This window comes from Polistes dominula, unplaced genomic scaffold (assembly GCF_049000335.1).
Source record: "Polistes dominula isolate Pdom_NZ unplaced genomic scaffold, Pdom_raw_medaka contig_78, whole genome shotgun sequence".
Lineage (NCBI taxonomy): Eukaryota > Metazoa > Arthropoda > Insecta > Hymenoptera > Vespidae > Polistes > Polistes dominula.
The window spans coordinates 2,296,368-2,311,164 of record NW_028301042.1 but is presented as its reverse complement, the minus strand read 5'-3'; the positions used below and the strand labels follow the sequence as shown (position 1 = coordinate 2,311,164).

The 14,797-nt window shown below is 32.8% G+C and overlaps 1 protein-coding gene across 1 annotated transcript in view; it reads left to right on the top strand.

Annotated features, from left to right (window-relative positions):
* Positions 1 to 11,382, top strand: part of chm (lysine acetyltransferase chameau) — a 49,172-nt gene extending 37,790 nt beyond the window's left edge. Inside the window, exons 14-15 of the mRNA XM_089175046.1 lie at positions 1,631 to 1,761; positions 4,374 to 11,382. The gene's annotated coding sequence lies outside the window, so the exon portion shown is untranslated. The remainder of the gene's footprint in view (positions 1 to 1,630; positions 1,762 to 4,373) is intronic.
* Positions 11,383 to 14,797: the final 3,415 nt, after the last annotated feature.

Sequence of the window (14,797 nt, the reverse complement as noted above, 5' to 3'; positions counted from 1 at the left end):
CAATTAAAATTAATAATATTTTTTATAAAATAAAATTATAATTGTCTCTTAATAAAAGGTTACATAGAAAACCAATATATAAAAAAAACAAGCATGCAAGCAAACAAGCAAGCAAACTATGGCGAAGTATGGTATAGCAACGCAATATTGAAGAAAATTAAATGGCTTACATTAAATTATTGAAATTCGATAAAATGGCACAAAACACTTATTAAACAATATTTACTTTTAATAATAGAAGAAGCAGCTCACACACATATATACGTGTACATGAGAAGATACAAATCTAGAAAAATAAATAGAGTAAAAATCCAATATGGCCGCTTTCGTGTGTCCTTAGTCAAAACCAATATGAAAATGAGTCAAAAAGTGATCATTATTTTGAAAACTAATGAAAAATCAAACCAAAATTATTTCTATTATATTTCTAAATAAAATCAAACATTAATCACTAACAAAAATAACAATTATTCATATATATATATATATATATATATATATAAAAGAAAATATGTATAAACAAAAATTGCAAATGGCTACCACAATGTTGAATGGAAACTTCAACAAAGTATCGTCTGTATTCAACATTGAACAGGAAATTGGCGACACGTAAAGTGACTACAATATGTTTCCGTACATACACGTTTGCATATATGTATCTCTGTGTGTGTGTATGTGTATGAATAAAAAAAAGAAAGAAAGAAAGGAATAAAGAAAAAATAACGTTAAGAAATTTCCGGTGGAAGTCCGGCAGGCAGGTGAGTCAAGATTACTAGGAAAAGTATTACTAACACCTACACACGAATACACTATAGATAAACCCACACACACGTGTACACACATACAATCATAAAGAAAGAGAGAGAGACAGATAGAAAGAGTAGTCATATGAAACTTTTAAAGGAGTCTGGTTTTTTCGATAGCTTGTGAGTCATCGTTGAGAATAAAGAAAGAAAGATGGAGACATGACAAAGAAAGAGAGAGAGAGAGATAGACAGATAAAAAGAAAGAGAAAGAACATAATTAATGATTAACAGATATGAATAGTAGAGATATGAGTAATAAAAATAAAAATAAAAAGTTTTCAGTCTGAACTCAAAGTTTCCAATTAATTTGAACAATTAATTAATAGATTGTAGATAAATAAAATTGAACATTCTAGAAGTTATATTATAAAATGAAAGAAGAAAGGGTGATGATGGTGGTTGTGATAAAAATAACTTCCCTATTATTGTTTTTTTATACGTCATAAAACTATTGGTAAAAAGACTTTCGATTATCGATATAATTAAACATTCGCAAGATTAGAAGAACATGTGGATAATATTAATCAATATCGAATGATAAATAAATAATAAATGTTTATTGATTTTCATTTTGTTGTTTTGAGGTTGTAATTCGATTTGATTGAAATAAACAACATGGCGGCGTGAGAAAAGTTGATTGACTCTATCGGACGATTAATGAACTCTGTATAACTACAGTTATAATAATAATAAAAAAAAATAAAATAACTAGAAGAAATGTAAAGAAAAAAAATATTGGCAAGGATATAGGAATCAATTTATCGAATTATCAAGAGAAAAATGAAGGAATAGAATTGAGTATTCTTGGCTTTCTTATTTTTTAGGTCGTCGCAGTGCGGATTCGGCAGGATGTTAGAGAGAGAGAGAGAGAGAAAGAGCTGACGTTTTTGTAAAACGGAAACAAGACGAGTGTGAGGTTAGAGTAAAGGAGGGGTGGAGGAAGAGGAAGAGAGGGGTAAGTTCAATGAATAAGAAAAGCTGTTTATAAAATACTAGCAAATGAAAAGTACTTTCGTTTCGTTTCGTTTCTTTTCTTTTCTTTTCTTTTCTTTGAGAGAACATTGTGATTTGGTGTATGGTACAAACAACTCTACTTGTGTACAACTGTGGCTTTCTTTGCTTGCTTGTTTGATTCTACTTCTATATCGAAAGCTTTGAAGTGAACTACTCGTCGTAGTCGTTTAATACTTCAATACTCTCTCCTCTCTCTCTCTCTTTCCATCTCGTAGTATTACTTTTCATCCGTACTCTCTCGTTAACTGCTTATTCTTAAATTAATTCCAATCACGAACACCCTATCAAGAATGACGTTTATATCCGGCTTGGATCGGAGCCGAAAAGGGGTTCAACTTGGTACCATAAATTGCATGAATCAATCCTTACGATTATTGTGATTCGATATAATTATTTTTCTTATATGTACAAATAAACAAATAAACAAAACAAATAATAATAAACAACAACAACAACAACAATGTTCTATTTTCATTTGAGAAAAGAAACCTCAACTTTTTCAAAAAAAAAAAAAATTTTTTATCGACTGATGGTAACTTTAAAAAAAAAAAGTAAATTCCGAAAGAAAGAAATTATCGTAAAAATTTTCTTAGATTAAAATATTCATTTCAATCGATAAAATTTAAATGAGATTTCATTTTTTTTTCTTTTCTTTTCTTTTACCGATCGAGTAATCTGCGGTGTGATTATCGTTTACGTAAAAGAATCGAACAAATGACTTAACAACAAGCCGCACCTTTGAAAGGTAAAGGTAATACAAGAAGAAAAAAACTTGTACTTTTCTTTCTGTGTGTTGGTTGGTAATCCTGGAAATACCACGAGGAGAATATATTGCATACCTGACCACCGTACAACACGTTCTTCGAGATTCACATACATTGGCTATCTGTTAAAACCGCAGATGTATTTTCGCAAGATCCGTGGAGAATAAGAAACAGAAAAACACAGAGAAAAAAAGAAAGAAAGAAAGAAAGAAAGAAAGAAAGAAAGAAAGAAAGAAAGAGAAACAAAAAAAAAGAAGAAGAAAATATCTTTGGAGAGAAAATTCTATAAATAGCTGGACTGTTGCTATAACCCAACTGATATTAATACTGAACGTATATTCTCTATTTACTTATCTCTCATTCTTTATCTCTTTCCATCCAAAGTTTTTTAAAATAAAGTTATAAAATATACAAATCAAATTGAATTACAATATGAAAGAAATTATTTGATCGAAATATTTTTTTCTTTTAACAATTTTTATTAATTTATTTCTTTCAATTTATCAATGATCAACTTTGCATACAAATTGGATTGGAAACAAAAAATTTCGATTAAAATTAAACAATTTTAAATATAATTATTGTTAATTGTTATTGTTTAGATTATAAAGGAAATGCATGAATCATCTGTAATAGTAGAAACAATGAAGATAATTTATTGCTCGTGAGATAAAATGGAAAAACTCTTTAGAGAGAGAGAGAAAGAAAGAGACTAACTGACTCACATGCATGCACACGCATGACAACGAGACGATGTCATTGCAATAGTTATACATAGCTTAAGTATGATTCGTTTAAAAAAAAACTAATCGGTCGTTGTCACCGTACAGAAATAGCAACTTCAAAGATACTTTTTCACGCTACACAACCTACGGACCCCAATCCCACACACAACTATTGGCAAATATCAAACGTTTCATGCTTAGGTTATGTACAATACTCTTATTAAAAAATGAAATGATAAAATAAAATAATATAATCATTGCAAGAACGAATAAAAATGAATTATCTGAAAATGTAATAACTTAGAAACATTGAAGACAAATTTTGTCACAAAATATAATTAAAAAAAAAAAAATGATTATAACTTACCCAAAAAATATTTTTCAACGTTTAACCGTAGAAAATCACCAGCCAACGGGCATTTTCGTGCAGCGTCATCATCGTTATCATCCAATAGGAAACAAGCAGGCTTTCTTCTTCAGCATCAACGAAGAAAAGTTAGGTTAGATTTTCGGAAACACGAACTCACTTCTTCTTCTTCTTCTTTGATTAAAATAATTCGTATATCGACTTACGTTAGAATTTGAAAATAAAAAAAAGAAAACTATTTGGTAATAGCCAGTAATTTACAACGAAAAAAAAAAAAAATAGAAAGAAAGTAGGAAAGAAAATTGTGAGAGAGAAGAAAAGAAAAACTAACCAATAGAAAAAAAATCCACCACAATTCACGAGATCTGACCGATCGTTTGATTTGGTTTCCAAAAAAAAAAAAAAAAAAAAAAAAAATAACCAAAGAAAACAAAAATGGAGGAAAAAAAAGAAATGAAAGTAATGAAAAGAGAAATGAAAGTTCTACCAAAGCAAGAAAATTGATCTGGATCGATGATTCACCATCAAAGAAATCTGGATTCGCGACTGCCGAAACACGTTCGAATGTTGAATTTGGCCTTGAAAACTTTTTTTTAGTTAAATCTTTTTCTCGTTTTATTTTCTTACGGGTTTGCTGCTGCAGTTGGTTGGCTGACCCGTTCGTATTTATATATTTCTTTTTTTTTTTTTTTTTCAGTTAAACTCGCGACGACTACGACGGACGACGAAGATTCGAACTGAATTGTCCTTGAACGATCCTCGAGAAAGGTTCAACGATAATGCAGTAATGTAATAGTAGTAGTAGTAGTAGCTTGCAGCAACACGGAAAGCCGTAAACGAAATGAAACTGAACGGATAGTCTCGACTGGAGGAGAAGAGGAGAGAGTCTTCTCGGACCGAAGGAACGTTTGCTTGTGTGTGCACCATCGATGCTGATGGTACTACGATCCTAGTGAGATAGTAGTGGTGGTAACACTGGTGGAGGTGGTGGTAGTAATGGTGGTGGTGGTGGTAGCACTGGTGGAGGTGGTGCTGATGCTGGTGGTGGTGGTGATAGCAAAGAAGGGAGGGGATAGTGGGGACCCAGCCGGCGCCACTGAACCAAGGACGGGTACCCATGGACGATTGTTCTCCGATCTCACGAATTTCAAGGACGTCTGCGCCAAACTAGCTTTCGAGGAAAGGAGAGCTACGAATTCTCTCATTCTCTTTTTCATTCTCATTCTCATTCCCTTTTTCATTCTCATTCTCATTCTCATTCTTACTCTCTTTCTCTTTCTCTTTCTCTTTCCTTCTTTTCTATTTCTTCTTTCTCTTCTTCTTCTTCTTCTTCATCGTCACCTTTTAGTTTTATTTTCTTTTTCCTTTTTCTTCTTCTTTCCATTTATAGTTTTGTATCATAGATTCCATCGTGTTATGTTCCTATATTCAGTATCTAACACCGCCATTTTCCAATTTTTGGTTAGTCCAAATCTGCACGTTCCTCCGTTAGTCATTTCTTGGAAGACTGCAAGACCATCATCTTGAAACAGAGAAACGTGGAACGAGAAACGTTAAAAAAAGAAATGCCAGCAGACACGATGATAATGTGCAAACGAGTGTATTTTTTTTTATGAGAAAGATATTTTAGAAATATAATTTTTTTTTAGATTTCCAATATGTCGGAAGTAAGGTGGGTATTTGAGGAATGAAAAGAAAAAAGAATAGGAGGGGAAATTTCTATATGGCGACACGTCAATTAATGGTTTTTATCGTGCGCCATAATAACACAATTAAACAAAACAAAAAATAAAAATTAAAAATAACTAAATCAAAATAAATAACCTTATCTATTGAACCTTTTATCTAACAAGACTATAAACTTAATTTACAAACAAACAAAAATAGCCCAACTAATGTTCCTCGTAAAATTCGACACGATTAAAGAGGTTATATTTTTTTGATACGAATCAAACATGGCGGATCCTCTCACTCGATCTTTTCTATCTTACCTAACCTCTAATTTCGTTGAATATAATCTGATAAAATATATAAAAAAAAGGAGATTTAAAAAAATATTGCGCTCTCCTCATTTCAGTCTTGTGCAAAATCAAACGAATCGTTAAGATTCACTAGGTAATTGGATATTCACGATAAGGTCGTTCTATTTGAAGCGATATTATACTAGTACTGCGCCCAACAAACTCTCACACACACATACAGACACGACACATCATCAATGACGAGGAATTACTTTGCTTCTACTGCTATTTCCTTGTGGGCTTGGCTTTGTGTGAGTTACAGAATTACGAAGGAAAGAAAAAAAAATGGAGGAAGAAAGGAAGGAGGATCAAGAAGACCATTTCGATTGTAGTTTCTTTCCTATTCAAGTACCACAACTCTTTTTTTTTGATCGGAAAACCTCCCTTAAATTTGATTCACATTTTACGTTAATGAGACTACCAATAAAATAAAATAAAAAGATTCCCTTTGACTCGTATTTCAATCGATATTGGAATAAAAAAAAAAACGCTTTGTTAAATGGAAGATAAAAATGTTTTTGATGAAAGAGAAGAGCTTCGTTATTCTGTCTATACTGGGTGGCTCAATTCGAAATGATCGTTAAATAAATTGATTTAAAACACTGACAATCACTTATGACGTAATACTGAATAAAAGGTTAAAGGTTCCTAAGTGATTGTACAAAATCAATTACTCGTTTTTTTTTTGCGAAACTTTTGACCTATAAACGTTGCACAATTAACAAATATGAAATCAGTTAATTATGAAATGAACAACTTGCAAATGAACAAATTATTTTAACGAAATAAATGGAATCTTCTGAAACACTATTTGATGATTGATGTTGATTGAATGAAATTTCAAAATCATTTCCATTCTATTTTTTTTGTCCATTCTGAATCATGTAATATCCTCATCTTCCTTTTGGTACACACACGAGCCACAAAACCACAAATAATCATCTATGACGAACGTAAAAGAAAGAGAAAGAGAAAGACAAACACTACACACATACACATATATAGAATAGAAGAGAAAGCCACGAAAGTACTTCGAGATTGAGATACAGGGGGCTGAAATGTTAACCGCAGAATGAAAGACCACAATTTATGAAAGCAGCTAATATATATACGACGGAAGTTCGATCAAAGGGGTTAAGATAGATTGATAGACCTTAAAACACATCCGAACACTTTCCCGTTCGAATGTACACAAGAAGAATTCTCATTACAAAACACAACTTTTAAGTACCATCAATTCAATGTATATACATCTTTCATTTGTTTGTAATTTTTAAACAATAAATATTGCTATAAATGTACACTCATATGTAAGAAAAACCTAAGAAGAGAGTTGTTAAAACCATAAAAATTCAATATTTGCAATAATAATAATAATAATATTATTAATAGATGTAACAAAACAGATGAGTAACATACTGATTGTGAGACAGAGAAATCCAATTTACCATGTAATATGATAGAAAAAGAAAAAGAGAGAGAAAGAGAGAGAGAGAGAATAGAGTATAGGAGCTCGCGCGCGCGCATGCAAGGCGCAGCAGACAGGGGCGGGGCACGTCGAGGAGGGCCCCGCACCGAGGATAGGGAGGGGGGCGCCTAGCAACAGGCCTGCCGGCAGTCAGGCAGAGAGCAGTGTGATTAAATAAAACTAGCGTCGGGCACGGCGACCCACCAGGCGTTGACATCAGGCTTGCGCGCGAGCGTACAGGCGCACGCACGCACGCACGCACGCACTTACTCACTCAGGTCTCACACACATATACGAAAAAATAAGAGACCGACAGAGACAGAAGAGGATCAACCGACCAAACGACGACTGGCCAACCGACGCACGCCTGCGTGCGTGCGTGCGTGCGTGCATGCGTGTTTGCTGCTTGCGTACGTGCTTGATCTCTCGCGCGCGATTCTGCGCAAGAAAATGTGCACGGTGTGTGTTGTATTATGTGTATTGTGTGGGTTCGTCGTCGTGTCGCTACGAGAAAACCGCGTTACGACGACAACCGGCGAATTCTCAACCCACATTGATCAATGATGATGATGATGATGATGACGATGATTATTGTGTGACTGAACACATCACACACACACACACACACACTACTAAACTATTTTTCTTTTACGAATGTACAAGACGTCAGATAGATTATAAGAGAGTTGGTTGTGTGTAACTTTCAGGAATCAGTAATATTACTGATATCTCACATTATTATCTTCAATTTTATTTTCGGAAATTAATAAATCTCTCAAAATTCGAAAAACAAGATGGATGATTAATGAATTTTTGGACATAAGAATTCCTATAATTTTTGATACCCAGAAAAAAAATTATTTCCCTTAGATGGATTCGAACCCGAATTCAAATTTGAGGGGGATCCCCTAAACAGCAATTATGCAACGTTGAACCTTAGCTATCACGACTAATTGTATTCTGATTTAATTCGGGTTTAATTAGCCTATTCATGTTTAACTATTGTATTTGAAGTATATAAAGGATTAATAATAATAAGAAATGTGAATAAAATTTGTAAAGAGAAGTGAACGAAAGAAAAAGAAGAAGGGTGAAAGAGAAAGATAATACGATATAAAATACTTGAGTGAGACTGGTAACGTTGCTTGTTTGTGATCATTATGTTCCACGAGTAATGCTAACTCTTGTTATCGTTTGAAGTATACATTAGCTGACTCTATCGTTTCTCGTAGATAATTACCAGTCAATATTCGGTATTGAATTACGAGTTGAACTTACATTCCTAATATAATTCAAAAAGAAGAAATAAACGATATTTCAAATAATAAAAATAGAAATGAAATTGCAAAAAAAATAAAAAAAAACATTTAATCATTTATAGGTTAGAATTTGTAAAGTAATTAATCAAATAAATGTTTGTACAACTCGAATTTTAAATTGAACGATCTTGAAACTTGTAATGATGAATCATAATAGTACATCCATTAAATGATTATTTTGCAAAACTGTATTAGAGTTGATAAAAGTTTGATAAATGTATCTAAGGAACAACTGACAATGAGTCCTAGTTGTTAACTGTCGAGTAGAGAAAACATAAGGAAAAGATAACGTTAACAAACGAAAAAAGTTAAGGAACTCTCTAGAGAGACCGAGAATGATTTAAAATTTCATACTCGTCTAAAAGTTATAATCACGAAGGAAGAGGAGAAGGAGAAGGACAGGACTAACTTTTACCTTATTTTAGAAAGAGAGAGAGAGAGAGTACATATATATACATGAATGTAAGTACACTACTACGTTGTTCAAGTTTAATTCAATGAACTGTGACTAGAGTAGTCATTAGAAATTCATTTGACTGAACTATGCCACACAAGAGGAAGAAGATAAAAGTTTTTAAGATAGCAGAACTTCACAAATTATTTTTGAATTAATCAATGATCATTTTTTTAAGGTTAACTTTTTAGTTGATCGATAAAAAAAAACTATACAAAATTCTCTAGTGATTTTTGTTTTGTTAGTTATTTCAACAATGTATGAATTTGAATTTATTCGTTGGAATATTATAAATCATTTTATTAAAAATGTTTATTGATAATTGTCAATAATATTCGTTTGGAAGAATCTAATCGATCGAAGATGACACCGCCATGAAAACATTCGACGTGTGTGTTATACGAGAAAAATGATATTCCTATATCAACGTTGCTAATATAACTCTAAATACGTTTCTTATCGCAAAAAAAAAAAAAAAAATCCAATCGAGTTTTATTTATCTTTCTCCTGATTATTTGAATATATACATCTATATTTGATAGGTGTGGTAAATAATTAAAAAAAAAAGTAACATGTAAATGATTCATCGTTGAAAGTTCATAATATTTTGTAAAAAGAACGATTAAAAGAAAGTGAAAAGAAAACTAACCTAAAAAAAGAAGAAAAAAAAACCTAGTAATTAATTTTAAAAGTGATCTAGGAATTTAAAGTTCACGCTCTACCGGCGCAAACACGTTTCGCACTTTCGTATTTCTAGATTTTTCCTAACCTACAAAAATATTTCGAGAAACTACGAAACTTTATCAAGTTTTTAACGTTGATTACGAGAGGAGAGAATTTTCTTTTCTGAGAATTGAAATGACGAATAATGCAAAAGAATCTAACTGCTGTTGGCATAACAAATGTAGAACAAACGAGAAAGAAAGAAAAAAAGACAAATACAGATAAAAGATGACCATTTGTTGGAAGCTTTAAACCAATTGTAACGTTCCTTATAAACTAAGATTAATGGCGGACTCCTGGGGTCAACCGTTTTACGAGTATTTTAAACAAGGATTTGTTCGAGAGTGAATGACCGTATCATGATTATTATTACACTAATAATAATAATAATAACAATAATAATAATAATAATAATAATAATAATATATATAGATATGAATATATACAAGTAAATATATATCTCATTTGAGGTTAGAAATTTCGATGATTTTAACGCGTCCAATTTTTTAAACATAGAAAAAGAAAGAAAGAAAGAGAGTAAGAAAGAGAAAGAGAGAGAGATAGAAAGACTTCTATAAGTGTTGATGAATCACCTCATCAACGTCCGGCCGAATAGAATCGTTCCAAAAAATCTCTCTCCTCAGCAATATCGAATTTCGCTCGGTCGGTAATAAAAATCATAATTCAAAAAATTTGATCTAGGAATATTTTTTTTTCTTCTTTTCTCGTTGTACTAACACGTAAAAAGAAAATCTAACTAAATCGAACGTATTATAATTACAAATATAATAATTAATAAATAAAAATTGTACAAATATGATACACATATAAAAAAATTAAAAAAAAAAAAAAAAAAAGTAACTAGTTACCGGTCGATAAGAAAACCACCACCCCACTACCACGTGGTACTCCACGACGATGATCCTGAACGTAGTCGATATTGAAAAGAGAGAGAAAAGAGATAGAAACAAATTTAGCTGGCACATATTTATACAACAAAAAAATACAATAAAATAAAAATTAAAAAAAAAGTAATATTAAATGTAGTTACAATTGGCAATGGTTTCCATCAAGAAGCTGTTAGACAATCGTAAAAATAGATTAAAAGAGAATAGCAAGAAAGAAAGTAAGAAAAAGAGAGAGAGAGAGAGAGAGAGAGTAAGAGAAGCTAGGTGTGTAAGTAAAATTTTTGATAATGTGGTTAGTGACGATGATAATGATGATTATGATGACGATGATAATAATAATAATGATGATGATATTAGTGTGTACAGGATGGAAGCAAGATAAAGATAGAAAGATCACTGGGGGAGGGGGGCCTTTCGTTCTGAATCAAAAAAGCGCCACGCGGTCAAATTAGAAAAAAAAAAACCTTTTTTTTTCTCTCTCTCTCTCTCTCTCTCACTCTATCTCTTTTCTTTCTTTGTCTAGTCCTTTTTAAGATATGTTGTAGAAAAAAATGTGATCCATCAGAAGTTGGATTGAAGAACTCAACTCACACTTTGTATTTTCCGGTACGAAGAAAATAGAAGCTGACGATGAAGATGAAGTTGTAGGAGACAATTTTCGCAGTTGAGTGTTGCGTAGTGGGTCGTAGTTGTGGTTATGGTCGTGGTCGTGGTGGTCGTGGATCGTCGTGGTCTTCGATTGGAGACGATATATCCCGGAATGAAATTGGTCGTCGTTGGTTGTTCTCGCGGCGCCTGTGACCGGCTTCTTCCTTCCCCTACTTTTCCTTCTCTCGCGTTCCAATGGATTTACCAGCAAGCAAGCAAGCAAAGCAAAGCAAAGCAAAGCAAAGCAAGCAAACCGGCAAATCTTCTCCCCCCCCCGCTCTCCAAGCAAAACTTTTGAAAAAAGAAAAACCGACTCTAATTTTCTAGTATTTTTTTCTTTTTTTTCGTTTTTTTGCTGATCCAGGACAAATTTGGTGATTTTAATGAACGAACAGGAAGATGATGAAGAAAATTAAAAAAATAAAATAAAATATTAAATATTATGAGAGACAGTTATAAATTTATATGAAAATATGTGTCTAGAGTTGGAAAGAGAAAGAGAACAAGAGAAAGAGAGAGAGAGAGAGAGAGAGAGAAAGAGAATTTTTCTCGATACTTCCCCCTCTTGATTTCTTCCTTTCTTACAGTGTAAGTCCGTCTCTCTTGCGCTCTCGCTCTCTCTTTCTCTTTTTCTCTGTTCTTTCCGCGACCAATCGAAGTGGTAGCAAATTAACACGTCACCAAACACTCGCAATTCTCGTGTCTCCGGGGCCAGGCCCGATGTTGGTAACGTGGCATGTTGCTAGATATACAACCACATCCTACGTGTCTCTCTCTTTTCGTTCTAAGCACGTTTTGCTAATCCAAAGACGTAGTTATAAATAAATATTCTATCAAGACTTTTGGTTTTTCTTTTTTTTTTTTTCTATTTAAAACACCGATACAAAAATATTCTCAAACGAATTATATTATCAAAAAATACAATTGAAAAAATTATTACATGTTAATATGATCATTTAAAAAATTAAGATAATGAGACAGATAGAATGAAAATTTTGTAAAAATTGCAATTATACCAATTTCCAAAAATGAATAAAAATAAATGAAATGAAAAAAAAATAAGAAATCAATGTTTTTCAAACGTTATTACCGGTTTCTTTCCTAACAAATAAAAATATCTTATTTACTGACAAAAAAAAAGAATAAATAACAAATGTAATATAACACGATGAAAAAAAACGCGAAAGGAAGAAGACAGACGTGTATATATGTGTGTATGTGTCTGTGCGTACGTGTATATATATATATATATATAATAATAATGTGTCGTGTTACGACGATAAAAGTGCACCTTCCTTGAGAAGCGCCGACGACGAACTGACCAAGAGTTCGTCGAGTAAGATGCAAATACGACGATAGCCGACTAGCGCCGACGAGCGCCGACGAGCGCCGATGCGCTACTAACCGTCCTGCGCCACACGCCGCCGGCACGAAGCCGCACGAGTTCGGGTAGAAATCTCGGGGCGAGGCCGAACCCGTACGAACTATGCCGAACGTTCACGTACGTTACCGAACGAATATTTCCGGAATTTGCCGAATCGACTTTCCTTTGCTAATTTCACTCTTTTCTCTCGCTCTTTCTTTCTTTCTCGTATAACAGACACATATATACATATATACGTACGTACACACACACTTGGATCATTTTTCTATCTCTTTCTTTCCTTCTTTACACTCTCCTCTCCTGCCTTTGTACTTTCCGCCCTGTCTCATCGGGAATTCCTGGCCGAAATCGCTGCACCGCTCGGTCGATCCCTTTATCCTCTCGTACAAGAGCGACTACTACTACACTACTACTACTATTACACTACTACTATCACTACGTGAGATAGGAACGCGCCGCCCTTGAGGCCACCGACCGCGACCGTTCTCGAAATTCTCCATTTTCCAAAGAAGAACTATGTATGTGCCATTTCTAACCACCCACCCACCCTCTTTCCTTTACACCCCTTTAGAAACCATACCTCGTCTAACTATTTCTATCTTTATCTTTTCTAATCGTTTCCTCGAATTATACAGAAAAAAATTCTTCATCTAATAATATTCCCTATTTCTAGGAAATATTCTATCGTATCTATTGCAACATTGTTCGATCATAAATGAATTATTTATAAATTTTATTTAAAATTATTACAAGATGTAATACAAATTATTGGGTAAGAAAAAGTTTGAAAAATATGGCTTGAATCGTGTTCGATTTTGTTTTTCCACCTTACCCCGAACCCCCTACCCTACCTACGGACGATTAGACCTTTTTTCCTGGCGAATGAAGCGAGGCTTAATTTGTCATAAGCAAAGTTGAGAAAAAGCAAAGGGAAAGGAAAAGTAAAGGAAGAGGATTCGCGACCTGCCGTTCCTCGCTTCGACGACTGGTTTTGCGAGAAAGCAAGAACACAAGGTACAGGGACGACGAGCATGATGTCGTCGACGATGACTATGACGACGACGACGACGACTGCTACAGGGAAAAAGAGAAAAAGGAAGAACAAGAAGTAGAAGAAGAGGAGGAGATGAAGAACATATGTGAAATCCCCTCAACAAAATTTCCGTCGCGCTTCGGTTATGTTTGAATCAACATTACCACGGAGAATTTGCACTTACTACGGCCACCTTTTTTTATTTATTTTCTTTTCTACTTCTTCTCTGGTAAATTACCAATAAACTTGCATGATTTTTGACACTACGGAAAAAGAGAGAGAGATATGAAAAATAAAAACAACTCGTACCATGTTGAAAAGTAGAAAAATTATTGATTTATGAAATAAAAAACAAAAGAAAAAGAACAAGAAATCATTAATTCGGTGAATTGATATTAAAATTCATTGTATCTTGGTAGCCATATTGAAATGAAGTTAGCCATATTGGAATGTTGTTATTAAGTTTAGGATTGTGCCGCTAGGCGAGAAAAATACAAAATTTCATTTGATTTGATTCGATTTGATTTGACGCGAGCGATGTTTTGCTAAAATAAAAGCGGTGCGTATTAATAATTCAATAAAGAAATATACTAAATGAATCGTTTATTAATGTTAAATATTTTATATTTGTTTATATATTTAATTTAAATGTAAATAATTATAAAGAACGAAAAATATTATCCGAAATATTATTATGCATTTCTTACTAAGAATAAAACAAAATTTACTTTGATACTTGGTGTATTGGATTACGTAGTACATTTCTGTAAAAAATTATGTCAACAAATCATAGTTTCTCATTATAATACAAATTTAAACAAAATAATACTCAATTTAATACAATATCTAATATAATAGAAATTAATTAATTGTTTATCTGCGAAATAAATGAAATAAAAAGTGAATGTATGAGTATATGTAGATATGTGTATGTGTATGTGTGTGTATGTATGTGTAGTAAAAGAAGCTTAATTTTTTTCTTTTTAAATCAATAGACCAATAATAATGATCAAAGAGTGTACAAAGTATGTGAACAACGTTGTTAGTGTAAGGTATAAAACCAATGTGTTAGCATCGTTCTATCTCTTTCTATCTTTTGTTAGTGTCTAGTTAATATATAATGCGGCCAATAAAGTGCGCGGCCCAACGAAGATTTTAGTTTA